General features: G+C 39.3%; 1 protein-coding gene across 1 annotated transcript in view; it reads left to right on the forward strand.

The window, feature by feature from the left end:
• IFTAP (intraflagellar transport associated protein) overlaps positions 1 to 10,918 on the forward strand; it is a 253,244-nt gene extending 242,326 nt beyond the window's left edge. The window contains exons 11-12 of the transcript XR_004730616.3: positions 9,262 to 9,492; positions 10,420 to 10,918. The gene's annotated coding sequence lies outside the window, so the exon portion shown is untranslated. The remainder of the gene's footprint in view (positions 1 to 9,261; positions 9,493 to 10,419) is intronic.
• The last annotated feature ends 16,422 nt before the right edge of the window (positions 10,919 to 27,340 follow it).

A 27,340-nucleotide genomic window follows, 5' to 3' on the forward strand; every position in this document is an offset into this window, starting at 1 on the left:
AATCACCTCCCATGAAGTCCCTCCCCCAACATGTGGGAATTATTATTCAAATTACAATTCAAGATAAAATATGAGTGAAGGAGGAGAAAGACCCTTATTAAACCATCATATCTTGTGAAGATTCACTCACTATCATAAGAATAGCATGGGGGGACTGACCCCATGATCTAAACACCTCCCATGAGGTCCCTCCTCCAACAGGTGGGGATTATAATTTGGATTACAATTCAAGATGAGATTTGGGTGGGGACACAGAGTCAGAACATGTCAGAATCCATCTGTTCCCAGGCTCTTTTTGGTTGGTAGGTATTTTAAATTACTGATTCTAATTTGTAACATGTTAATTAGTCTGTTTAAGTTTTTACTTTCTTCCTGGTTAAATCTTGGGGAGGTTGTGTGTTTTAGAAATTTATCCATTTCTTCTAAATTTTCTAAACTGTGTGTATAGAGGTGCTCATGGTAGTCTCTGAGGATCTTTTGTATTTCTGTGGGATCATTTGTAATATCATCTTCGTTGTTTCCGACTAAGCTTATTCAGATCCCTTTTCTTTTCTTTGTTAGTCTAGCTAGTGGTCTATCATTCTTGTTTATTCCTTTGAAGAAATAACTATTGCTTTCATTAATCTTTTGTATGGACCTTTTGGTTTCAATTTCGTTCAGTTCTTCTCTGATTTTAGTTATTTCTTTTCTTCTACTATCTTTGGGGTTGGATCACTCTTTTTTTTCCCCTAGATCTTATAGGTGCAATGCTACTTCGCTAATTTGTGATCTTTCTAACCACTCCATGAAGGCATTTAGCACTATAAACTTTCCTTTTAACACTGTTTTAGCTGCATTCCAAAGAGTTTGATAAGTTGTGTCTCTATTTTCATTAATTTCAAAGACATTTTTAATTTTTGCCATGATAATATCGTTCACCCAATAGTTATTCAAAAGCAAATTATTTTCCATGTTCTTATATAGTTTTGAGAGATAATCTTGGTATTGATTTTTTTTTTTGCACTGGGGTCCAAGAGTCTACTTGGTATGATTTACATTTTTCAGAATTTATTGAGACTTTCTTTTCTTTTCTTTTCTTTTTTTATATTGTACTTTGGGCTCCGGGGTGCATGTGGACATCCCGCATCCTGCAGAATTGTTGCATAGATATATACATGCCATGATGGTTTGCTATCTCCATCCCACTCCCTCCTGCTCCCGTCACCACGTCAGGCATTTCTCCTGGTGTTATCCCTCCCCATCCTCCTCGCCCACCTACTGCCCTTCCCCTCCCTTCCACCCCCCAACCTAGCCAAGTGAGTGTTGTTCTGTTCCCTGTGCCCAAGTGTTCTCATTGTTTATCACCCACCTATGAGTGAAAACATGCAATGTTTGGTTTTCTGTTCTTGTGTCAGTTTGCTGAAAATGATGGGTTCTGGATTCATCCATGTCTCTACAAAAGACATAAACACATTGTTTTTTATGGCTGCATAGTATTCCAGGGTGTATATGTGCCACATTGTCTTTGTTCAGTCTATGATGGGCATTTGGGTTGGTTCCAGGCCACTGCCATTGTAAACAGTGCCACAACAAACATATGAGTGCACGTGTCTTTATAATAGAATGATTTATAGTCCTTTGGGTATATACCCAGTAATGGGATTGCTGGGTCAAATGGTATTTCTGTTTCTAGATCCTTGAGGAATTGCTACACTGTCTTCCACAATAGTTGAACTAATATACACTCCCAACAGTGTGAAACTGTTTTTTCTCCATATCCTCTCCAGCGTCTGCTGTCTCCAGATTTTTAAATGATTGTCATTCTAATTGGTGTGAGATGATATCTCAATGTGGTTTTGATTTGCATTTCTCTAATGACCAGTGATGATGAACATTTTTTCATATGTTTGTTGGCCACAGATATGTCTTCTTTTGAAAAGTGTCTGTTCATATCCTTTGTCCACTTTTGAATAGGTTTGTTTTTCTTATAAATCTGCTTTAGTTCTTTGTAGATTCTGGATATTAGCCATTTGTCAGATGGGTAGATTGCAAAATTTTTTTTCCCATTCTCTTGGTTACTGGTTCACTCTGATGATTTTTTCTTTTGCTGTACAGAAGCTCTGGAGTTTAATTAGATCCCGTTTGTCTATTTTGGCTTTTGCTGCTATTGCTTTTGGTGTTTTAGTCATGAAGTTCTTGCCTGTGCCTATGTCCTGAATGGTGTTGCCCAGGTTTTCTTCTAGGGTTTTTATGGTGTTAGTTCTTATCTTTAAATCTTTAATCCATCTGGAGTTAATTTTTGTATAAGGTGTAAGGAAGGGGTCCAGTTTCAGCTTCCTGCTCATGGCTAGCCAGTTTTCCCATTTATTAAACAGGAAATCCTTTCCCCATTGCTTTATTTGGTCAGGTTTGTCAAAAATCAGATGATTGTAGATGTGTGGTATTGTTTCCAAGGCCTCTGTTCTGTTTCGTTGGTCTATATCTCTGTTTTGGTACCACTACCATGCTGTTTTGATTACTGTAGCCTTGTAGTATAGTTTGAAGTCAGGTAGCGTGATGCCTCCAGCTTTCTTCTTTTTGCTTAGGATTGTCTTGGCTATGTGGGCTCCTTTTTGGTTACATATGAAGTTGAAAGTTTTTTTTTTCCAGTACTGTGAAGAAGGTCAATGGTAGCTTGATGGGGATAGTGTTGAATCTATAAATTACTTTGGGCAGTATGGATATTTTCACAATATTGATTCTTCCTAACAATGAGCATGGAATGTTTTTCCATCTGTTTGTGTCCTCTCTTCTTTCATTGAGCAGTGGTTTGTAGTTCTCCTTGAAGATATCTTTTACATCCTTCGTTAGTTATATTCATAGGTTTTTTTATTCTCTTGGCAGCTAGTGTAAATAGGAGTTCACTCATGATTTGGCTCTCTTTATGTCTGTTATTGTGATTTCTGCACATTGATTTTGTATCCTGAAACTTTGTCGAAGTTGCTCATCAGTTTAAGGAGGTTTTGGGCTGAGACAATGGGGTCTTCTGAATATATGATCATGTCATCTGCAAATAGGGACAATTTGACTTCCTCTTTTCCTAACTGAATACCCTTTATTTCTTTTTCTTGCCTAATTGTTCTGGCTAAAACTTCCAATACTATATTGAATAAAAGTGGTGAGAGAGGGCATTTTTGTCTAATGTCAGTTTTTAAAGGGAATGTTTTTAGTTTTTGCCCATTCAGTATGAGATTGGCTGTGCATTTGTCACAAATAGCTTTTATTATTTTGAAATACATTCCATCTATACCTAGTTTATTCAGAGTTTTTAGCATAAAGTGCTCTTGAATTTTGTGGAAGGCCTCCTCTGCATCTATTGAGATAACCATGTGGTTTTTGTCTTTGGTTCTGTTTATGTGGTGGATATGTTTACAGATTTGCATATGTTCAACCAGGCTTCTGTCCTTGGGATGAAGCCTACTTGATCATGGTGGATAAGCTTTTTGATGTACTGTTGGATTTGGCTTGCCAGTATTTTATTGAAGATTTTTACATCAGTGTTCATCATGGATATTGGCCTCTAGTTTTCTTTTTTAATTGTGTCTTTTTAAATTGGTATCAGGATGATGTTGGCATGGTTGATCTTAGAATATGTTCCATGTGTGGATGAAAGAATGTATTTTCTGTGGCTGTTGGGTGGAATATTCTGTAGTTGTCTATTAGGTCCAATTGGGCAAGTGTCAAGTTTAAGTTCAGAATATCTTTGTTAGTTTTTGACTTAGTGTTCTGTCTGGCACTGTTAGTTGGGTTCTGAAGTCCCCTATGATTATTGTGTGGCTGTCTGAATCATTCTGTAGATCAAAAACTTGTTTTATGAATCTGGGTGTTCCAGTGTCAGGTACATATATATTAGGATAGTAAAGTCTTTTTGTTGAAATAAACCCTTTATCATTATATAATGCCCTTCTTTGTTTTTCCAGATTGTTGTTGGTTTAAAGTCTGTTTTATCTGATATTAGAATAGTGACTCTTGCATTTTTTGTTTTTCTTTTGCATGTTAGATCTCTGTCCATTCTTTTACTTCTAGCCTGTGGGTATCATTACATGTGAACATGTGAGATATGTTTCTTGAAGACAGCAGACAGTTGGGTCTTGTCTTTTTATACAACTTGCCACTCTATGCTTTTTAAGAAGGGTGTTTAGATCATTTACATTCAGGGTTAGCATTAATATATAATATTATGATTCTGTTGTTATATTGCTGGCTGTTTGTTTTGCAGATTTGCTTGTAAAATTGCTTTATATTGCCTGTGGGTGATGTGTTTGAGTGTGTTTTTGTGGCAGCAGGTTTCAATCTTTTGTGTCCATGTTTACCATTCCTTTTAGGGCCTTTTGTATGGCTGGAATTTTGAACAAATTCCCTTGGTGCTTGCTTGTCTGAGAAGGATTTTATGTCTCCTTTTCTCAAGAAACTTAATTTAGTGGGATATGTGATTCTTGGTTGGAATTTATTTTCTCTAAGAATGCTTAAACAGGCCCCTGATCTCTCTTGGTTTGTAAGGTTTCTGTTGAGAGGTCTGCTGCTTGCCTGATGAAGTTTCCTTTGTAGGTGACCTGACCTTTTCCCCCAGCTTCCTTCAAGATATTTTCTTTTGTATTCGCCATGGTGAATCTGATAACTGTATTCCTTGGCTTGTACAGTATTTTACTGTGGTTTTTGGTATTTCTTGAATTTGAATGCCCTTCTCTCTAGCGAGATTAGGGAAAATTTCAAGGACTATATTCTCAAATATGTTTTTCAAATTACTCTCTTTCTCTTTCAGAAATATTCATGAGTCATAGATTTGGTCTCTTTGCATAATCTCATATTTCTCAGAGGATTTGTTCATTAAAAATTTTTTTTGTCTGATTGAGTTGCTTCAAAGAACCAGTCTTTAATCTCTAAGAGTCTTTTCTCAGCTTGGTTGATTCTGCTGTTTATGCTTCTGATCATATTATAAAATTTTTGAAGTAAATTCTTCAGTTCTAGAAGTTTATTCTGTTTTTTTCTTCAGATAATTATTTCATCTTTCAGCTCCCAGGTTGTTAAACTGTATTCTTTGGATTAGTTTTCAACTTTCTTCTTGATCTTGATGAACTTCCTTGCCATCCATATTCTGAATTCTGTGACTTTCATTTCAGTTATTTCAATCTGGTTAAGAACTATTTCTGGTGGACTAGTGTGTTCATTTGGAGGTAAGGGCACAAAGTGGGTTTTTGAGTTGCCCGAGTTCTTGCACTGATTCTTTCTCATGTGCGCATGTTAGTGTTCCTTTAACTGGGACATAAGTTGAGTATAGTCAGTTGGCTTTGTTTCTGGATGCTTTCAGAGGGCCAAGACTCTATACATATATATGTGTGTGTGTGTGTCTGTGTGTGTGTGTGTGTATTTTTTGTGGCTCATTTTTTTCCTTTAGTTTTCCCATGTGTTGTATATTGGCAAAATATTTTGGTGGTATAATTTGGGCTGTTATTCAGTAAGTGGAAGTTAAGAGTTGTGACCAGCAGATAGACTATTAGCTCATGACTGTTTTACATTTTGGTGCATTTTTGCAGCAGTGCTCTACGGATATGGAGGACAGAGATGACTCCCTTACCTGTTCTGCTGCTGGGCCTTGGAGGAGCCCCCTCCAATTGCTGTTTTCATGCCAGCATTTCCTTTGTTAGGTTTCTGAGCCACGAGGCTCCCTCAGGCAAGAAATATGATTGGGAGACAGGGAATCCCCTTTCCAGACCTACTCTGTGGTGGGAGGCATGCCCTATTCCCCTACTGGCCTGAGGGAACTGAGGCGTCTCAGCCCTCACAGTATTCTAAGAGTGAAGGCTCCCCACCTGCTTGGACACCAACCATGCCAGCATGTCCCACTCAGATAGGATCAGCAGGAGTGGGTGGAGTCATCTGATCCACCCTCAGAGTGCTTCCCAGGGGAACATAGGGTTGTGTACACCCACAGAATTTGGGCAGAGGCTGAGCATTGTGCTGGAAACCCCAGCTGGTGTGTCCCACCAAGCTAGGAGCAGCAAGGATGGGTGAGGTCTCTTGCTCCACTGTCCAGGTGTTTCCTGGGGGAACATGGAGTTGTGGCAGAGTTTAGGCAGAAGCTGAGCTGCTGTGCTGAAAGCTGACTCTGAGCCTTATCTGGCAAGAGAAATGGTGCAATCTTTCTGCTTCCAGGCACCATGACTATGGCCTCTTTCATGGCTTTGGCAGCTGGAACTGGGCTGGTCCATAGTCCAAAGCCTGTGGGAGGTCCCTATGGACTTGAGTGTTGCCTTTACAAAGACTTCAGGTGGCTCTTTGGATCAATTTAGAGGCCCGGGGGGCACGGTGATTCTCTCATTTCCAGGATTGTACAGGTCCCCATGGGAAGTGTGAATCCCCCAGGGGCTCTCACTCATTTACCTTTTCTCCATGTTGGGAGAAGCTCCATGGAGCTCCTTCTGGCTCCATGTTGATTCCAGATGTGCTGCTGCCAAGCTTCACTGTTCTCTGTTCTCCATGTCCCCTCACTTCCTCGACAGATCCCTAGGAGGTTTTTTAGATAACTGGCTTGTAGTGTCAGTGTTTACTCACCACTTTGTTTCCTCCCTGTGAGAGCAGTGCACACCAGCTACTTCTAGTCTGCCATCTTGACCCCTCTCTCATTTTAATTTTATAGTATTAGATATCTGGAAGTCTCAGATAAAAACATCTCAAGGGGGTGACATAGATTATGCCTTGTGCATATCCAAGACAAGGAAAGGACAAAAATCCTGCTTATAACACATTCTTCCATCCCCATGTGACCTTTGATGCTCCCTTGAAAGGTGTTTAGTTTCACTTAGGCTGATCTAGCCTTGCTGGGGCCAAGGCTCTGCAGCTGAAGATAACTGAGGGTGAGGTATTAGTTTCTAGGGAAAAAAATCCCCTTAGGCTAATCTGGAATCAAGATGATTAATACTTTTTACTAACAAATAAAATTTCAGGAGTCCCAGGGAGTTCAGTCACCTTAATGCCATTGAAGCTATAAATACTCTTTGAAGACATAGGCTGTTGGTATTGAAATATCAGCCAAATGATCTGTAGCAGCTGTGGAAATTTACCTCTTCCCTTGAGAAGTGACTCTGCTCATAGCCTGTGGAGCCTTCTGAGTTTGCTTCTCCTATTCAAACTGTATATTATCTTCCAGAGTTCTTAGCAGTACCCTTGGTCATCTTTGAGAACATGACAGACCCTACTAAAACCATCATTTAGGAGGAGGTAGAGGACTTTGCCTAGGGTGCCTTCATTAATTTCTATTATTTGCTCATGAATTCATTTTCTCCTACAAAAAGCTATTAATGTGGTGTCAAGATCCATTTGCTTCAGCCATTTTCCTTATTGTATTCATTCTGCATACTATTAGGATCAATTTCTTCTTATGGAACCATGAATCTTATGACAGGACATGAGCTGTTGTTCCAGGGAAAACTCATGAAAGCAGCCACATTGATCAGGGTAGCATAACACCCCAGCTCCTGGGCTTGTTGTACTATCGTAGGACCCATATTGCACATCGGAGACACAAATCTCAGATGATGAAATATTCAATCCAAGAAAACGCAGGAATGCTGCACGTCTTTTATTTTTGAATCCCCAGCATCTAGAACCGTGTTCCGGCTTTGAAATGAATCACTTAAAAATAATATATAAGTATGAAAATGCAGTGGAACATATGCTCTGCACATTTTTGGATTTGGGTATGCCTAGAGATCTGGGATCTTGGGTGGTTGAGGTAGGGGTGAGTGAATGGAATATGAAGGCAGTTTGTGGAGGTCTGTTTGTGTGAGGTGCCATGGTGGGTAGGAACACATCTTAAAGGGAGAAATGTATGTGCACGAAGGGCTTGGAGTGTTTACACGGTTTTGGTGAGGGAGGTGGGGCAAGAGTAGGTATGATTCTGCTGTAATGTGATACCGATCCCTCTATTTATGGCCAGCTCAATTCCACGGAATTGTAGCTGAGCTGCAGGGGAAGAGAGGACATCCTGCAATCTATTTCATTACCACTCTCTCCACTTTATATTACACTCAATTGGAGGGGTCTGGCAGTGCTGTGCTTGTTACCCCACCCCTTGGTGCCACAGACCACTTTGTAGTTTTGGCCACTCCAGAGAGTGGGTAATGGCATCGGTAGGAAACTGTAGTAGCCTGAGAGAAGACAGCAGAGGCAGTGGGATAGTAGTGTGCTCAGAAAAGACACATGGTTCCTGACTAGAGTTGTATGTGTACATATAAATAGACTCCCATAAATGCTTATGGGGATTGGGGGTCTTTGTTAGAGGCTGAAGTTTTACATGATCAGATGGTGTCAAGGACAGAGACATTTTTACTCTTGTTGTTAATGTAATGTCACCTGGACCTTTAGGCTGTGGAAGTGGTGTGTGTGTGTGTGTGTGTGTGTGTGTATGTGTATGTGTATGTTTGTGTGTGTGTGTGTATGTTTATGTGTATATGTGTCTGTGTGTGTGTGTGTGTTCCTCAAATTCAGGGACACTCAATTAAATCTCTAGGATTCCTTAGAGATTTTAGGCTCTTTCACAGCTTCTCTGGTGCTAATCTGAAATGTGGCTGGGGCAGCATGTCTGTATGACTTTCCAGTTGGTTTCCCAGGAGGAAGAAAACAGCTCAGAGCACTTGTTAGTCCAAAGGTTTAAATGCACTACAGTCAAGATAATTAAGGATCTCCAGGAGAGCACAGAGAAGAGTAATTGAGAAAAGCCAAGTGAAAAATAATATGAGGAGAAAGGGAGATGAAGGGCATTAACTCACAAGAAGTTGGCAGGTCCTTGTTTAGATGATAGAAGGGCTGAGCTGATAACAAGAAAGGTTGGGACAAGTTGTAGCCAAAGGAAATTTCATTTGAACATTTGTCAGGATGTCCAAAATGAGGGATCTATTGAATGAAGGGCTCAGAAAGGGAGTCATTTGACTCGTTAAGAATGAGCTTTGCCCTAGCTGAGCAAAGATCAGCAGGCTGAGTGGGTGGCTAAGAAAATACCTTTACAGCCTCTGCTGCTTCTAATCCTGACAGAGTTGGAGCAAAGCTGAGCTTTTGAAGGCAGAATTGACACCATGTTGATGGCACTTGTGTCTTGCTGTGCCAATGCCATCCAGAGATGTGAGCAGTTAAAGGACTAAAATGAAATGGAGCCAGATCGATATTATTTGGCTGGGCAAGCAGTTGGGGGCCTGCAGTTCACAGGGGGCTCTGTGCTAAGTGCTTGATTTCTTTTCTACTTTTCAGAGAGGCAAGTGGTTCAGAGGAGTCTAATGCTCCTGCTCCTTCCTTCAACTTGGAGACATTGGCAGGCAGAACTAAAGTGCAGTTTGCTAGAAACACAACACTCTTCTGGATGAATGATGATTCTATACAGGATAATGCCTTTCTGAGGCTGGAGCACTGGCTTTGAGGCTTCCCCATTCAGTTCAAGTTGGACCAAGCAGGCCTATGTCAGACAAGGACAATGAATCTAAGGCAAGTCATGCGATGACTCCCTGTTGTTAAAAAAGTATTCATGTACTACCCAGCCCTGTCTATGCTCTGTACGTGAACTATGGTGAACGTGATACTTCACTGTTACCCTTCCTGTAGGGTTTTGGCAACCGCCCTCGTTTCCAGGATGTAGGACTCTCACTACTAAAACCAAGAGAGCCTCAGCAAATTGGGACGGTAGTCACGCTGGCATAGGAAAGCATTATTAGCTATGCCCTGTGCTGAGTGCTTCACCTAATTTATCTCATGCATTTCCTCTGCCACTTCTGAGGAAGACTTATTTGCTCCCATTTTATGGATGAATATAGCCAGGCAAAAACACATTAGCTAACTTGCCTAACAAAATGTTAATGTCAATTCTCTTTGGACAGTGAGTGTCCAAGTGAACTTTACTGTTTTTCCATGTTCTATACATTGTTTAAATTTATTAAATAAACATGTATTATGCAATAATATTAAAAAAATTAACCAATTTTCCTTGTGGGAAAGTAAGTCATTTGCCAAAGCCATGTGTTTAATGAGTTGAGTCTGGAACCTGCACTGATGAATTCCTTACCACCACAGCAGCAGGACTGGCTTAGAGAAGAAATTCCCTCATTTTAAGGTCTTTCTCATTCTTTGGGCAATTTCTATCCTTACCTCTGACTGCCTTAGAACCAACCTATGCTGAATTCTCTATAATGAAGAATGTTAGCATGAGTTTTCTCTGTGTAATAGCTTCCCAACTAGGCATAGTACTCTCTTTTGCAGGGAGCAAATTTCTTTTTAGCTACAAGATGCCAGATATGAAAATCTTACTCGTAATTAGCACCCTGGGGCAAGTGCTGATAAAATTCTATTTCTCATGATTATGGGAGAGTATGCGGAAACCCAGTGGAGGGCTCCTAAATTTCTCTATTTTATCACCAGGGCTGTCCATCCCCTGCTGTCTTGCACATCTGTGCAGTTCAGTTGCTGCCTCAGAGAGAAAGGGCAACAAGGAAGTTTGGCGAAGTGACCCCACCAATGGAAGACAGCAGAAGAGGCTTTGTGCTCAGCTGTGCTGAAGTCCTCAAACTTACTTGGGAAACAACTCTTTTCTATACCTTCAAGGTTTGCCATGAATGTTCCAAATTTATGGGACTCATGCTCATCCTAAACGCGTTCCTCTGTCTGTTGTTTCCCCTTAATAAGCCCGAAGCATTTAAGTGGATTGGAAATCTCCTTGCAGTGATTCTCCCACTTTGACTTGGACACACTCATGGCACGAGTTTGTTGGGCAGCACTTGGATGTAGTGACTGAGGCTCTGGAATCAGACTGGCTGAGTTTGAATGCCAACTCTGGCCTCTTTTAGCTATGTGACTTTGAGTAATTCAGTTCATCCCTCTAAGTATAAATGTTCTTATAAATAAAATGGGATAATAATTATACCTAACTCATAAGATTGATGTCAGGATTAAATAATACAGTGTACATATATTACCTGCTACAGAGTAAATGTTCAATATCTACATTTTCACCTGGATTTAACAGGCGCAGGCAGGAATCATGAAGAAGCATGAACTCACAGGCATGAGCTCAAGCTGTCATCCATGAGTTTTCAGGAAGGGTAGATCACAAGCAGGCTGGAACTGCGTGGTTATGTTCATGATATTTGAGGAAGCGTCATTCCTGCTTTTAAAGTCTTCCAATGGATAAAGTTAGAATCATCCAGGATCATCTCTCTTACTTAAAGTCAACTAATTAGGGGCTTTAATTACATCTGCCAAATCTCTTTACCCCAGTACCTAGATTCGTGTGTTTTGCTGAATAACCAGACCCTAAAACTAGCCAAGATGATGCCCCAAAAAGCCATCCCCAACTTTTAGTTGTGATCATCTATAATAGTTTCTGTGTCTGCTGTGACAAATTGCCACAACCTTGGTAGCTTAACAGAAATATATTATTTCACAGTTCTGGATGCCAGAAATCTGAAACTAGAATCACTGGGTCGATATCAGTGTGTCAGGAGAGTGACATCCCCTCTAGAAGCTCTAGGGAAGAATCAGTTTCTTGCCTCTTCCAGATTTTGGTGACAGCAGCATTCCTTGGCGTGTGGCCACATTGTTCCAACCTTTGACTCTCTGGTCACATTGCTTTCTCCTTCTCTAGGTATGTCAAATCTCCCTCTGTCTCTTTCTTATAAGGATACTTGTGATTACATTTAGGACCTATCCAAATAATCTTGGATCTTTAGACCTTAATTTAATCATTACTGAAAAGACATTTTCCATATAAGGTAACATTTACAATTTCCAAGGATGAGAACCTACTATTTTTGGGGACCATTATTTAGACTACCACATCACCTCCTCATGTATTTCTGGAAGCCTGCTTTGTGCCAGGGACTTTGCCACGCTGTTGCGAATGCGAAGATGGAATAGTCACAGTCTCTTCCTTCAAGGAGCTGATGGGTAACAAACAGAGTCTTCAGGTAAATGAGTAGCCTAGCAGTAATACCAAGAGGCAAGTCCAAGTGCCTCTGGATGGTTATTTGTGATGTGGTGAAGGATCTTGGAGAAGAAAAGAGATCTCTTTCAACTATGAAGATCCAGGAAGGTTTCATGAAGAAGAGAGCATTTAAGAGATCTTAAAGGATATGATTGTCTAGAGCAATCCATTTCAAATTTGGAACTTCTAAAACACACATTCTTCAACTTCTTCAAACACAGGTTGCTGGGCTTTGCCCCCAGAATTTCAGATTTAAATAGGTCTAAAGTAGGGCCTAAGAATGTACATTTTGAACAAATTCAAGGGCGATGTGGATGCTGCTGATCTGGATACAACACTTTGAGAACCACTGTTCAATACATGTAAAGATAATGCGGGGGGAGATAGCTCTTTCCTTTCTTGAATTAATTTATATGCAATTTAGAGGTCACTTTCTCAGAGAGCACTCCTCCTTTAAAGCAGAAGAAAACCTGTCTCGTTAATTTGCCCTGCTACATTTCTTCATATTATTTATCATCACTATTGAGGGGGTGGTGTCTGTCTCTCCTGCCAGAAGGTAAGCTTCACTAGGATAAAAACTGTCTCTTTTCTTCACAGCACTTAGAAAAGTGGTTAGCACGTGGTAGGTGCTCAATAAATATTTGTTAAGGAAAGAACGAATGATCTTAGGTCTCATGTAGCTTAGAGTTCATTAACTCCTCTAGCCTTATTCCTTCAACATGAAACCAGTCACTTCATCCTACAATTATTTAAACAGAATTAAATCAGTCAAGTTGGCTTTTCGAGAGGACTTTTTCATTTTTTTCAAGATGTTCTAGTTGCCACAGTCTATGCAGAGCTGAAGATAATTTGGAGTTACCTTAAGCAGTGAAGAAATGCCCATAAAGTAATTAGGCTGGTTTGAACTCAATTAATTCTTAATATTTCCATTTTTGAATAAATATTTCATGTATTGCTCTTCTGGGAGGCAAAGAGCCAGGAAATTTCAGCAATAATGTGTGCATAGATGTTTCTTTTTCCCCACAGTAGCACATTTTGAATGATATCTCAATAGGTTATGACAAGTGGAGCAGGAAAAATTATTTTAATTTCCCTAGGTCAATTATTAGAATTACTGAAATATATACTTAAATCACACTTTATCAGTGTGATCCACTCTGAGGAGGAGGGTAAGTAAAAAAAGACCGGATTGGTTTATCATAATTAAGTCTGTGCCCAAAATGCCAAAGAAATCAAATGTATTGGACACATCTGTCTTGCAGCCATTGAATATAACCGTGAAAAGGGGGATTGAGCCTGTCTAAATGTGGCATGCTGCTATAAAGCAGGTGGTAAAATCGAAAGAAAATTTAAAACAAAGTACATCTTATGAGCTATGTTCCTAAATTTTCCCTTCAGAAACAGATGTCACATAATAAACCGTAATAAAAACTTTGAACATGTACAAGGACATTTTGAATAATTAGAAATTTATTTTAGTCATTAAGTTTGATGATAACTACAGGGCTCTTCCCTAATTCCTCTCCTTCTAAGCAGAACAAGAGAGGTAGAAATGGGGTCAGGTTAGGGGTAACATGATCTATGTGCAAAGGTGGGGTGATCAACTCATCACAGTTTGCCTGGGACTTCCCTAGTTTTAGCTCTTCCTATCTTGTATCCCAGAAAACTCCTATGTTCTGGGAAAACTTGGACAACTGGTCACCCTAGGCACAAGCTGGCTCTCTTATTGGGTAATGACACCCGCTACTAAGGATAGTACACAGAGGTTGAATGGCCATCTCTCTGCATGAGGTGGTTCAATCTCTAATGAATTTTAGAGGCTGACTGGCTGCAATTCTCTCATGCTCTAAACAAATCCTAACCTCAAGAAGCTAAATATCTAATTATAGTCATATAAAACAGCATGGGCTGGGCGTGGTGGCTCAAGCCTGTAATCCCAGCACTTTGGAGGCCGAGGCGGGTGGATCACGAGGTCAACAGATCGAGACCATCTTGGTCAACGTGGTGAAACCCCGTCTCTACTAAAATTACAAAAAATTAGCTGGGCACGGTGGTGCATGCCTGTAATCCCAGCTGCTCGGGAGGCTGAGGCAGGAGAATTGCCTGAACCCAGGAGGCAGAGATTGAGGTGAGCCGAGATCGCGCCATTGCACTCCAGCCTGGGTAACAAGAGCAAAACTCCGTCTCAAAAAAAAAACAAAAACAAAACAAAACAAAACAAAAAAAAACCAGCATGTATTTGTACAAATTTCTTTTATAGCTTAACTTTAAAATAAAGGTGGATGAATTTATGAATTCTTTATCTTAACAGTTGATCTTTGCTTTTAAAGCTCTATTTGACAAATTCACCCTCCTTCAAAAGATGTACAGTTATTTGGTGTTTAAATTTCCTAATCCTGTACCAATATTTTTTTTTTTGCTTTCGTTGGTAAAAGGACTATTTTAAATGTGTGTGTGTGTGTGTGTGTGTGTGTGTGTGTGTGTGTCAGAGAGAGAGAGAGAGAGAGAGAGAGAGAGAGAGAGAGAGGAGAGGGAGAGAAAGGGACCGGGAGAACAAATATTATATGGTAGGATTTTCTTTTCTTTCACATTTTATCATTTATCAGCTCTTCTATTGATACTCTTCACTTGAAACAAAAGCTATACACCATTTGTTTTGGAGGACAGCTTCTTAAACTGTCACTCACTTGTCTATTCTCCCTTTGGGATATGGGTGATGTGTGGGCATCAAGGAATCTCAGACTGTAATCTTGATCCTATAGCCTCAGAGTAATAGAAAAGGGTGGTTTGAGTGGGTAAGTGGAGGCAGTGTAGCCTAACTAGAAGAGTGAGGTTTACTTCCTCACGTCCCTACCTTCTCGGGTAATCACACACAAACAACTGGCTTTTTAGATTAAATTTTGTGTCTGATCTGGAAAGGATGAAACTGTTTTGGACAATCAGCACGTCTGAAAGATTGTAAAATGGCCACCCAGTATTAATTCGCTTATTTCTTACTGACAGATTCCTCATTTCGTTTGAGGCAGCAATGTGAGTGGTTTAAAACACTCAATTTCCCAGCTGCATTTGCAGGTTGGGTGGCCATGGAGTGTAGTTCTGACTAATGAGGCATAGGCAGATGTGCTCTTTGCTTTTCTTTTACTGGAGAGGCAATGACTGTATTGCAACTACGAGGCAACAATAATGAAGAAAAGGGCAAGGAAATCTTGCATCAGTTTTGACGTTGTGAGCTGGCAAGTGAACACCTACTTCTAGAATTTTCGTTAAATTAGATGACTTAGTTAAACTTTTGGTAGTAGCCACAGTTACATGATTTTCTGTTTCTTGTAAGTAATTGCTGTCTAACTGATCCAGGATATTAAGAGAGAGTGGAGGGAGTGCCACAGGAGGAAGCCAGAAAACTGTTCCTGGCTTCTTTTTTTCTGCTTTTACAGATTATCTTTTGAGGTCCATTTTGGATCTTAAGAGGTTCAATTCCAACTCCAAGTCACTTTTGAAATAGAATTTATTTCTTCTTGTGTGTGTGTGTGTGTGTGTGTGTGTGTGTGTGTAGGAGTACCTTATGATGGTTAATAGTAATAATGAGGATTATTTAGTCTAATTTTCTAATTTTCAGAGCTTATTTTCTTGCTGCTCCTTACCTGAGTTTCTCTGGAAAAGATTCTTGTCTTCTCTGGATTATGTTTGTGCAGCTACGGCAATTCTATTATATAGCCAGTCCTTCATCCCAAAGTTTGTGTTGAAATTGATTAATGTTGATGAATTGCCTTGAGCTTCATGAAGATCTGAAATTATTACAACCTGCAGAAGGAAGGGTCAGGCTTATGTGACTAAGACAGACAAATCTACAAGAAAATCTGTGCAGTTTTTGTTTTCCTTGAGCCACACTTGTGAATGGACCCCTGTTCCTTCTTGTTCACTCTCTGTAGCACCACAGAGTTGAAATGCAGTAAGTTGAAATGGCTGTGTTCTGAGTCTATCTGATGTCACTGTTGTTACCTAGACACAGAGGCAGGCAAGGTTTCGTGACTGGTTGAAGGTTAGGAAATCCACCTACTTCAGGGATGACCTTGGTGTCTTCCAGGAATTAAGGCCCTGATAAGTATAATTAAACAGTGGGAAATCTCAAAAGGAACAGCTTCTTCTCAATATTGAACTAAGGAAGAAAGCGAGCTGAGACTTAAGTATCAACATGTTGCCAATAACCAAGTGAAGCTTTGGAGATAGTTTTTTCATAGAAGAAAGAAAACACAATGTTGATTGCTACCTTGTACTCCTACTAAGCTTCCTTTTTTTACCACTACCTCCCCTTCCAACTCTCATGCCATTTAATGTTAATAATTTTCATGGGGCAGCTGAACACCTTCCTCCTGTGCTCCCCTTCCTGAACTGGCTACAAAGCTTGTTCCTTAGTTACTTCTGATACCCTCTTTAGAGGTCTACGTGAATTTTTTCTCTTGCAGCCTATATCTGAAGGTAAGTTAATGGGAACAGTTATGACAGTTACTTGAGGAGCAATTTTGCCCTTTTGATCAGATGGGAGGGAAGGAGAAATATGTGCAAAGATGAATCTGTAAAATATTTCCTTATTGTAAGGCCGGTTGCCTTGCCGGGAGTCAAAGGGACACATTCATCACTCTCCGTGCCTGATAACTGCGTCATCACCCGAGCTCATTATCTGGCTTCCCCGCACCCGCCTCTGCATACCATGCCCAAGCCCACACTCAGCACTGAATTATGCATCCAACCTCCAGCCCGCTGTTAAAAAACCCTCCAGAGAAATTTTTTAAAGAAGCCCCACCGTACCCTGCCCAGCAACAGCCGTTCGCCCCTGGCAGGCCCACGTACCCAAGGTCCTGCCCACCTACCAATAGCAGCTAGTTTCATGTACTTCCTACTTTAATTCGATGTACTTCCTGCTCCTCGACAGCCAATAGAAATGCCTTCTTTTGTTTCCCCAGTAGCCAATCAATTGCCTGCCCTCCCCATAAACCCCACTCCCTGAACAGCCGGGCGTAACTTCTCTGGCCCTCACTTGGACCACTGAAGCTCGCCTGGGAGCTGAATAAATTAGCTTCTTACTTTCTTATACTTGCCTCAGTTTCCTCATTTTACCTCAGCAATAAATCTTACACTTATATTATTGTATTTCTAGTTGGGGCCTTAGAAGGGAACTTACAATTCAAGTCATTGTGCCCATGTCATTAGTCATATGTGGCTATTGACTATTTGAAATGTGATTAGAGTGACTGAGGAACTGTATTTTTAATCTTTAAAAAATTACTTCATTTCGATTTACATTTGAATAAGCATATTGGCTTATTCTTGCCATGTTGGATATATAGTACTTAGGAAAGTTCTCAGAGTTCATGCATGGGTTCAGGGGTTGTTTGAAGGAATCCTAGATACAGGAAGTAAATTGATCTCATTATCCCAAGCCATTATTGAGTTATGATGTGTGTATTAGACATCAAGCTTTATCAGATGTTTTCTTTATTTTTTATTTTTTTTTGTATTTTATGTAACATATTTCAAGAATGCCAGGCCTGGATCTTTGTGAATCAAGTATGTTATATTATACAGAAAGGGAATATTGACTAAAGATAAAAGCACAGGCTTAAAAATGTGGCACATATACACCATGGAATACTATGCAGCCATAAAAAAGGATGAGTTCATGTCCTTTGCAGGGACATAGATGAAACTGGCAACCATCATTCTCAGCAAACTAACACAGGAACAGAAAACCAAATACCACATGTTCTCACTCATAAGGGAGAGTTGAACAATGAGAACACCTGGATACAGGGATGGGAACATCATACACTGGAGCCCTTCAGGGGGTGGGGAGCTAGGGGAGGGATAGCATTAGGAGAAATAGCTAATATAGATGACGGGTTGATGGGTGCAGCAAACCACTATGACACGTGTATACCTATGTAACAAACCTGCACATTCTGCACATGTATCCCAGAACTTAAAGTATAATTTAAAAAAATCATAAATGTCTGACTTAAATGTCTGATTCTACCTTTTCCTGGTTGTCTGTTTTTGGGTAAGATACACAACCCAGCTAGGCCATAATTTTCTAATTTTAGAATGGAGAAAGTAGTTCCTATACCCTGAGGTACTTGCTAAGTGTTAAAACGAGATAAAATAGCAATAGTCGTTAACACAGGCCTTGACATAAACACTTAGTTTGTATGTGTGTGCGTGTGTGTGTGTGCATGTGTGTGTGGAAGTCTGGGTTCATACACACACACTCATACAGCTTCACTAGCATTTTATAGTCATATCTATGTTTCGATAATCTATACATATGTTTATATGTATATTTATAGAAGTGTGAATATGTGTATAGGAACATTACTTCTATTGGCATCTGGTAGTAAGTTGCCATGAGGTATAAATGTCCTAAAAAAAATTGTCCTATATGTATTTGATGATCATTTTTATTTTGTCAACAAATATTTCCTTTTTTTCAAAGCATAAATGTGCAATATGCCAAAATGTTCATCAATTTTTTGGCCCCTGCAGAGTAAGCCCTACCTCCACAGGATGGCATGCTTTCAGTTTGGCTTCTACTCATGATTCTAATTTCAGCTTCTTCCATCTATCCTCCCCCCAGTAATTTCATGTTATAATTTAGTTTCGTTTAGTCCCCAGACACATCTTACTCTTTAGCATCTCTATGCATTCACATGAAATGTCTCATCTGGAACACCCTTCATTCTTTCCCTTCTGGTTTTGGGAAGCATTAATTTCACTTGAGACCTAGTTAGAATGTCACTCCTTCTCATGAACTCCCATCCACTAAGAGTTCTTATTTCTGTACCTTTATTATAATGACTGTTTCATTGGATTGTAATTATTTTTTCCTGGAATATCCCCTCTGTTAGTTCCTTAGTTACCTCTGATATCCTCTTTAGAGGTCTATGTGAGTTTTTTCTCTTGCAGTCTGTATCTGAAGGTAAGGTAATGGGAACAGTTATGATGGTTACTTGAGGAGCAATTTTGCCCTTTTGATGAGATGGGAGGGAAGGATATATGTGGAAAGATAAATCTGAAAAATATTTGCTTATATTATTGTGCTTCTAGTTGGGGTCTTAGAAGGGAACTTACAATTCAGGTCATTGTGCCCATGTCATTAGTCACATGTGGCTATTGACTATTTGAAATGTGACTAGAGTATCTGAGAAACTGGATTGGTAATCTTTTAAAATTTTACTTCATTTAGATTTACATTTGAATAAGCATATTGGCTTATTCTTGCCATATCGGACAGTGAAGGTATTTTGTACTTAGGAAAGTTCTCAGAGTTCATGTGTGGGTTCAAGGGTTATTTTAAGGAATCCTAGATTGAGGAAGTAAATCGATCTCATTTTCCTAAGGCGCTTGAAACACAAAACAAAATCCAGTTCAGTTTACCAATTAATATTTTTATTTACATTAAATGTTAACTCTGTTTACCAATTAATATTTTTATTTACATTAAATGTTAACTCACTTTTATTAAATAATCTATTATGCTTGGCATCATTAAATATTATACAGTATGGACCAAACTAGGGAAGAAGTATTTGTTCATTCTAATAGAATTAATGTCTCTTTTATTTTCTCCTTCAGGATTGGTTAAAAATTGTTTGGTTTCTAAGCTCATGCTAATAGATAATTACCTTTAGTTCCATGGAGAGCAACAACAAACAGGTAAATTCCAGTACCTGAAGGGTAGTACCCAATAGTACAGGACTCCAGTACCACACAACTCCAAGGTGCAATTTAATAAAGCATAGACTTAGTTATAATCTTTAATTCCATTGGGGTACTACTGTATTTGAGCCCATGAAGCAGTAATTTTCTAAATTGCACCCTAGTGGCCCAAATGTTAATTCAGCTTCCAGAGTTTTCTGGTTTAAAGTCAGAGTTTGTTCTACACTATTAAATCTCTGTCTACAAATTTTATTTCCTTTAAACCTCTAGATTAAGAAATCACAGCTTTCAAAATGAAACTGAAAATTAATAGACGGAGGAGGAATCATCCATGAATTGACTGACTGAACTGCATACCTTTTTTTCAGATGCCAAGAATTCATTTTGATTCAGTTTCTAGCAAGCTCGAAGCAAAGTTTTGTGATCAATTTTGGTAATTAACTTGGTAAATTAATTTTGGTAAATTAACTTTGGTAATTAAATTTGGTAAATTTCAGGAGTCTGGTTATGTATACCTTTTATTCATTTTAATTTCATTGGTCTATTTTAACTTTTATTGCCCTGTTTTATAATGTGTTTTGTTTTGTAAGCTGTATCTGGTAGGTGCAAATTTCCTCTCTCCACACTCAGATGCACAGAGAAAATGTATTTCTTTTCTATCTTTATTGGCTAATAATATCCCATAAGAGTCCTACATTTTAGGTGGGCTAAAGCAAATTTATTTAGCCCAATTCAGAAAATAGAATACTTCCTTAAGGTAAAAGTAGATTCTGAGGTTCTTATATTCCTAATTTTCATATCTCCTCCATTTTCCTCTTTTCCCAGAGGCTACTGGGTATATAGTGAGTGTGGCTTATATGGTCCCAAGGGGATGTGATAATTGTGAAGTCATGGGATCCAGCTATATCTGCCCCTTTCCTAGGATGACATCTGTCAGGGGACTAATAGAGTTGCTCTCTGGGTTGTAAATGTGCTGAGGTGTGACAGGTCCTGCCTGGTAGAGGAGGATGCTCTTTCCTCCTCATTTTTTATGAAGAGTGATTTTCCCAAATCATACTCCTGTGGCCTCTTGCCTTACTTCTCAATCTCCTCCTGACAGGGAGGGATTGTGTACCTGGTTAGAAGGCAACAGGTTTCTTGATTGTTTGGGAAGAATCTATCCAAGGTCTTGAGTGTGGTTCCTCTTCTCAGTGAGAAGCAATGGCTGGTCAGCCTTAAGAACTGACACTCCTCTTGGGTGTGCTGCCCCCGTGTGGCCATGGGTTTGGATAGGGAATGACTTGGTGCATTTGGCTCTCACACAAGCTGCCACCTTTGATCCATATACACGATTAATGAATGACATTTTGACCTTCATCTTTACTTTTGTATTGTATTTCTAAAATTCTAGATCCTTGATGGTGAAGGGTTTAGGTCTTCCTAACATATCTAGGTGCCCCTCAGATTCTCCTAACATACTAGTGTCTTTAAGAACATAACACAATAAAAAAACTGGAATTTTATATTCTTGGAAAGACTTTTGGGGAGTTAGAAAGATTAATTCTTTCATTTTAATACTTTCATCCCTTCTTCCTTTTTTTCCAGTTTTGGTTAAGACCCAGTTTAGACTATTTGCCCAAACTTTGCCAATTGAAAGACTGTATCACCCCTGTTGCATTTCTTTAGCCAGTTACTGAAAGTTACTTTGGCTAGTTACTTTGCTGAAGCTAGAGTAAGTAGGAGATGACAAACACTGACCTTTGTCAGGGGCCTGATCAGGAAATTTGGGACTTGTTCCCTTGGCATTCTTCTATGTACCTCTCTGCCACTTCTTGCCACCACCACATGCCAACTTGGTTTGTGAATTTTAGAGAATCTGACGTGATGCGATCAATCTCAGTGTGGGTAGAGGAGAAAAAAGCCTGATAAATTATTACAGATTCAAAAGCCAACAAAAGAAAAGATTATTAAATAAAACTTGTGTCTGAGATGCTCTACTCCTGGGAATTAGACTGGTACTGAAACAGAGCAGGCAGCCTCAGGAATGCTCAAATTTATGAAGGCCAATAAAGCATAAATTTCGCATGTTTTTCTCGAAAGTCTGTAAAGTGGGAGTGTTATAATATCTACCTGACAGAGTTGTTTGTGACACTGAATGAAATCAGGTGATAAATAAGAATCATTTCAGCATGTATGACTCAGATGTATATCTCAACAGAATGACAAATAACTGCACATTTGTGTTTGAGAGTTAATGTAGTGATTGAAACAATGATTATCATATCCAAAATGCCAAGAATTTGATGTATTTATAAAATCCCACAGTTCATTCTTTTATAAAGCACGTGGCCCTTCTGTAATTTTAATAGACAATCCCCAACTTTTAAATTTTGTGTGGTTTAGATAGTTTACTGCATTTTTAAAAAATTTTAATGACACCTGTTTCCTTTTTTCTCTTTCCAGGGTGCAATGAGTATGGATGTGATATATTCTTCAGGGCTTGAAGAAGCATAGGTGTTTTTAGAGAAATTTTACTATTACCAGGCTTTTTTCACTGAGAAGCAAACTCAGCTTAGCAAATCCTTGTTTGTTTTGCAATAGATGAAGAGAATGGTAGTGAAAAATGGACTGTCAGATTTGTACTGATTTGATGTGTCTTCCCAGATAGCTGTGCTGAGCATTAATGAGCAGGGTAAAAAAATAAAGTTATTTTGAGGCACAACGTATGGTTACTTTAGAATAATACAGTCATTTACATTCAGTCTCAGGCAAACTAAATCCTTGAGCTAAAACTGCATCCTGTTTCTGAACAACCATATGTAATACCAAGAGTCACTATAATTAGAATTCTGTAATGTAAATCTAGGGAAAAAATGATGAATTACCCATTTCAAATCTGCTATCCCATTGCCATTTCATCAAATGCATAGATGAATAATTAGTCATCATAAATTTACTTCAGAGTATTTATTGAGCACCGATTTGGTGCTTGGGTCTGTGAAGGATGGAAAAGCTTTCAACAGGGTCTTTGCCAAAAGAAGTGTAATTGATTGGGAAGGATGCTCACAAGAAGAATTAAAGAATTATATAAAAGTTTAAAGTGCCTAAGACATTGGTAGACAGTGATTTCATTAGGAGTTTAAAGGAAGTGGACATTCCTGTGGGCCTTGGAAGTTAAAGAACACTGATCGCTAAGAATGGATAAGGGATCAGTGGTCAGGAGATGAGGATTAACTTCTGAGCAAGGCCAGATCACAAAAGGTAGGCAGCAGACATGGGGCTGTTGCTCCATGAACTAATTAGCTTGGCTGGTGTAGACAGTCTATGAGGCACAGTTCTGATTGTGAGTTAATAATGAGCTAGAGAGCTAGAGAGTGGGTGACAACTTTGCCAAGGTCTTGAATGCCATATGGAGGGATTTGGCTTCCTTCTGTAGGCAGGTGTGAATCACTGGAGAAAGCCAGTAGTTATCCAGCTAGTGACTATGGTTTTGGAACACATCTGATTATAAGTGTGTGGGCAGTGCCATTCCGGATCTTCACTAGGAATAAGGGATGGAATGCTTCATTGTAGAGAACAATTCTGGAAAAAATTCTTATGAAATTCTTCAGGCCTGGGACTAAGGATACTAGTGTTGGACAAAAGAGAACAAGTAAAGTGGTTTACCCACTATGGAGGGACCGCCTAAGGCAAAGGGAATGCTCCCTAGATGACGTTGTTTCTTTGCCAAGGAACAGGATATGCAGGCTCAGTTGTGTGAGGAATATTTTTGTAGTTGCAACCTAACTTCTGTGGTCAGTTTCTCCAATGGCTCTTTCCCCTGAATTGCAGTCATTTTGAGATTGCTCATAGATCCTTAGCCCAAGTGAGAAAAAAGACACAGAATAAAAAGGGAACCTTTCTTGGAATTCCATCTTGCAAATGGCTGCCAAGCCAATATGTTTTAAAAATACTCCTTTTATTATGTCACTTTTTGTTTATAAACTAAAAATAGCTCATTAATTCCAATTTATGCTTTGTAGGTCTCTTTTAAGGTCAGAACCCACTTTGTCTGTCTGTGTATCTATGTATCTATCTATCTTCATCATCATCTATCTTCCTCCACCTCACTATCTCCTTAGGTTCTCATCATTATAGATTTCTAATCTTTATTTTAGTTAGTCTAGATCCAAACTAACCATAACATAGACTCAATTATTCCCCTAGCTTGGAAAGTGCCAAATCTTTGGCTTTGATCCAAATCCTACCCATTCTTCAAAATCTATCTTAAGCCCCTCCAGTTTCGTGGATTTTCCTATCTCAACTTGAACCCTCAATGATCTCTGTATTCTCTGGACCATTAAAAGATTTGAAAAACATGGAGGATAGAGTTTTAGAAGACCAACATATTCTAATGTTGAAGATTCTAGAACAAATTGAGTTATAGTCTTTATAATTGTATGGTCTACTTCAATTTTTAAAAGATGAAGAATGTTAACCTGCAGAGGTCCAGCCTCTTTTTAATGTATTTCTAGTGGCAGGCAGGTGCCAGCCCATTCCCTTTTATTTCAGCAGCATTTATTTTCTCTTCCTGTTTGACTATAGAGGCGGGAGAGAGAACAGGCTATGTGCCTTTATGTTTAGTGATGTATCACAAATGTATTGAGCAGCAATTATTTTTCAGGTATGGTACTGAACATTAGAAATGCTAAGATTTAGAAAATGTCTTTTATTTCAGCGTGCTTATAATGTATTGTGAAAGTGAGCTTGATCCATAATAGTTGATCAAGAGATGTTTGTGGATGAAAGAAGCAGAGGCAAGAAAACCAACTATTACCCCTGATTTTTAAGAATATGATCTCTTCGATTAGATTGCCTGACTTTGAGTCTTGGTTCTGACACTAGGCATTTACTGAACATTATGACATAGGTTATTAGGTTTGAATGAGAAAATGCATATAAAATGCTTAGCATAGTGTCTGACATGGAGGTTCTCCATACATGTGATGATAATGACAAAAATAAGTCTGATTTATTGGATAGAGGCATAGGCAGAATGCTATGGGAACATGAAAGAGGGTCATTTTACTCAGACTTATGCACAGGGAGGGTAGAAGGGACCAGCCAGTGAAGACACATGTGAAGGATGTCTCAGAGCAGATGGAACGGTGTGTTCTCATAGAAAATGTGAATAGTGATTGAGCAAAACCAGAGTTGACCTTTAAAAAACTGGAAGATGGTCTAAGTGTTCTTAAGCTTTGTTAGAAATGTCATCAGGAGGCCTGGCGCGGTGGCTCCAGCCTGTAATCCCAGCACTTTGGGAGGCCGAGGCGGGTGGATCACGAGGACAAGAGATTGAGAACATCCTGATCAACATGGTGAAACCCCGTCTCTACCAAAAATACAAAAAATTAGCTGGGCATGGTGGCACGTGCCTGTAATCCCACCTACTCAGGAGGCTGAGGCAGGAGAATTGCCTGAACCCAGGAGGCAGAGGTTGCGGTGAGCCGAGATCGCGCTGTTGTACTCCAGCCTGGTAACAAGAGCGAAACTCTGTCTCAAAAAAAAAAAAAAAAAGAGAAATGTCATCAGGAAAGGAAGGCAAGTACTACCTTCCGAGACAATAATCGATAGAAATAGTTTACCATGTACTAGCTCTGTGTTCAGTGTTTTGTGAAGAATGTCTGAAAATATCCATAAATACGAAGGATACAGAACCAAGGAAAAAAACACCGGATAACATATCAATTGCTCACTAGCCCCTGTACTTCTAAGAGATCATTAAATGTGGAGTTTGGTTGCTTTTGTCTATAGTGAGATCCTAGCCTTATTGGTAAAAAATATACTCACAAGACTAATGATAGATGGCCAGATGGAGGGTGTTCTGTTTTTTATAATCAAATGTAGAGTTTTGCTGTTGCTTTTCCTTTCAGTCGCTGGGGTAGAAGTTGTTATTTGTACTTATTTCTGGGTAGTGTTTAATGCTCTTTTTTCCGTATATCTCATTTGCTGAGTTTCAAGCAAAGTGCTCTTTTAAAAGACTGAAGAGTGTTTTAGGTTTATCGCATGGCTTTTGTTAGCCCCAGGTATATAATTATTATTTAGTCAAGGCATAGAGTGCTAGCTAGTCACATTAATGTATATCGCATAAGACTGATACTCAAACTCTTTAAAAGTATCTTAAAATAGTGTCTGTAGTGTGATCTCAATTTTGTAATATATGTATGTATACTTTACACATGCAGAAAAAACTTAGAGGAGTATACAATGGTGTTAGAAGTCAATCACTCCAAGGACTTAATTCGGTAAATACATGGGCTTTGATTTTCATAATTTATATGCATTTGAATTATATTAGTAGGGTAGGCTATCTGCTGTAACAAGTAGATTCAAATAGAGCTGATGATGCAAAGAACATAGAGGTTTAGTTTTTCTTGGTGTAACCAACCCAAAGCAGTTCCTAGACACTGAGGAAGGGTACAAAGAAGCTAGACCTCACACATAGCCATTCAGAGATTAATCTTCAACATGCAACTTACAAGGTTACCCTGGGTACTGATATCAGCATTGACACCAAAGTGGCAGAAGAAAAATGAGCATAGAGGATTATTCACTGGAGGTATGTGGTGTGGTGTTTGTGGTACATGGTGATAGTGTGACTGTGTGTGAGTGTGTGTGCACATGTATGTGTGTCTAAAGGGCAGGCCTGAAAATGGCACTGCTGTTCATATTCAATTTGCTAGAACTCAGTCACATGACAACCTCTAATTGCAAGAGAGACAGGGAAACAGAATGTAGCTGTATTCCCAAAAAGAAGAGGAGAACAAAGATTTGGTTAGCCCCAAATGTATAATTATTTTGTTGTTTCTAAGAGTCAGGAAGTTTCTACCAGAGTCAGGTTTTGTAGTCACCAAATATCCAGTGCTCCCTTCTATCTACATAGAAAACACACTTGCTTTCTTTATTAAGGAAGATAACACAAAGTTTCATCTAAACTCCATAGAAAATTCAAAGGCAAGGGTCCCTGAGTGATGCAGTCTTCTCCAGATATGATTCCTAGTAGTTTGGTGACCTGCATATTCAAAAGATGCAATCTCTCTCCCCTTTTGTCCCTCCACTGTCAACACACACACGTGCACACACGATGGTGAACTACAGTAAAAACTCCCATTGAGGAATGAGAAGAGTCACTGGTTCATGGCAATAATGGAACCCTACTGGGCAAGCTTTGTGAAGTCCCCTTTTCCTGGTGGTAGGGAACGTTCCTGAAATAAATCCTGATTCTGCCATCTTAGAGGAGCTCCCTCATCTATTGAATGACCCTGGTTCCCTGCTCTAGGTGTATCTTCCTTCTCCGTTATCCTCCATGACCTTGTGTGAATTGAGAACCAGGAATGTACCATCTTCAGGGGCCGTACAGTACTCTCATATTGCCTTCTGCTATGCCAGTAACAGGGCCTGCCTAAGAATTCTTTAAGGATTTGAGTAGTTAAAGCTTTTCTAGTTTAGGCACAGGATTATTTGGCAATATCAGTTCCTCAAATATTTAGTTGCCTTGTAATCTATTTACATTCATTGAGTTCCATGTGCGTGTAACTAGACCTAAGTTCTTTCCTAAGACATAATGCTTGAACCTTATCTCTTTCCTCATTTCTCAACCCAGTGCCTCTCTCCCTCAGCTTAATGGTGGCT

Source organism: Callithrix jacchus, chromosome 10 (genome assembly GCF_049354715.1).
Source record: "Callithrix jacchus isolate 240 chromosome 10, calJac240_pri, whole genome shotgun sequence".
Taxonomy (NCBI): Eukaryota; Metazoa; Chordata; class Mammalia; order Primates; family Cebidae; genus Callithrix; species Callithrix jacchus.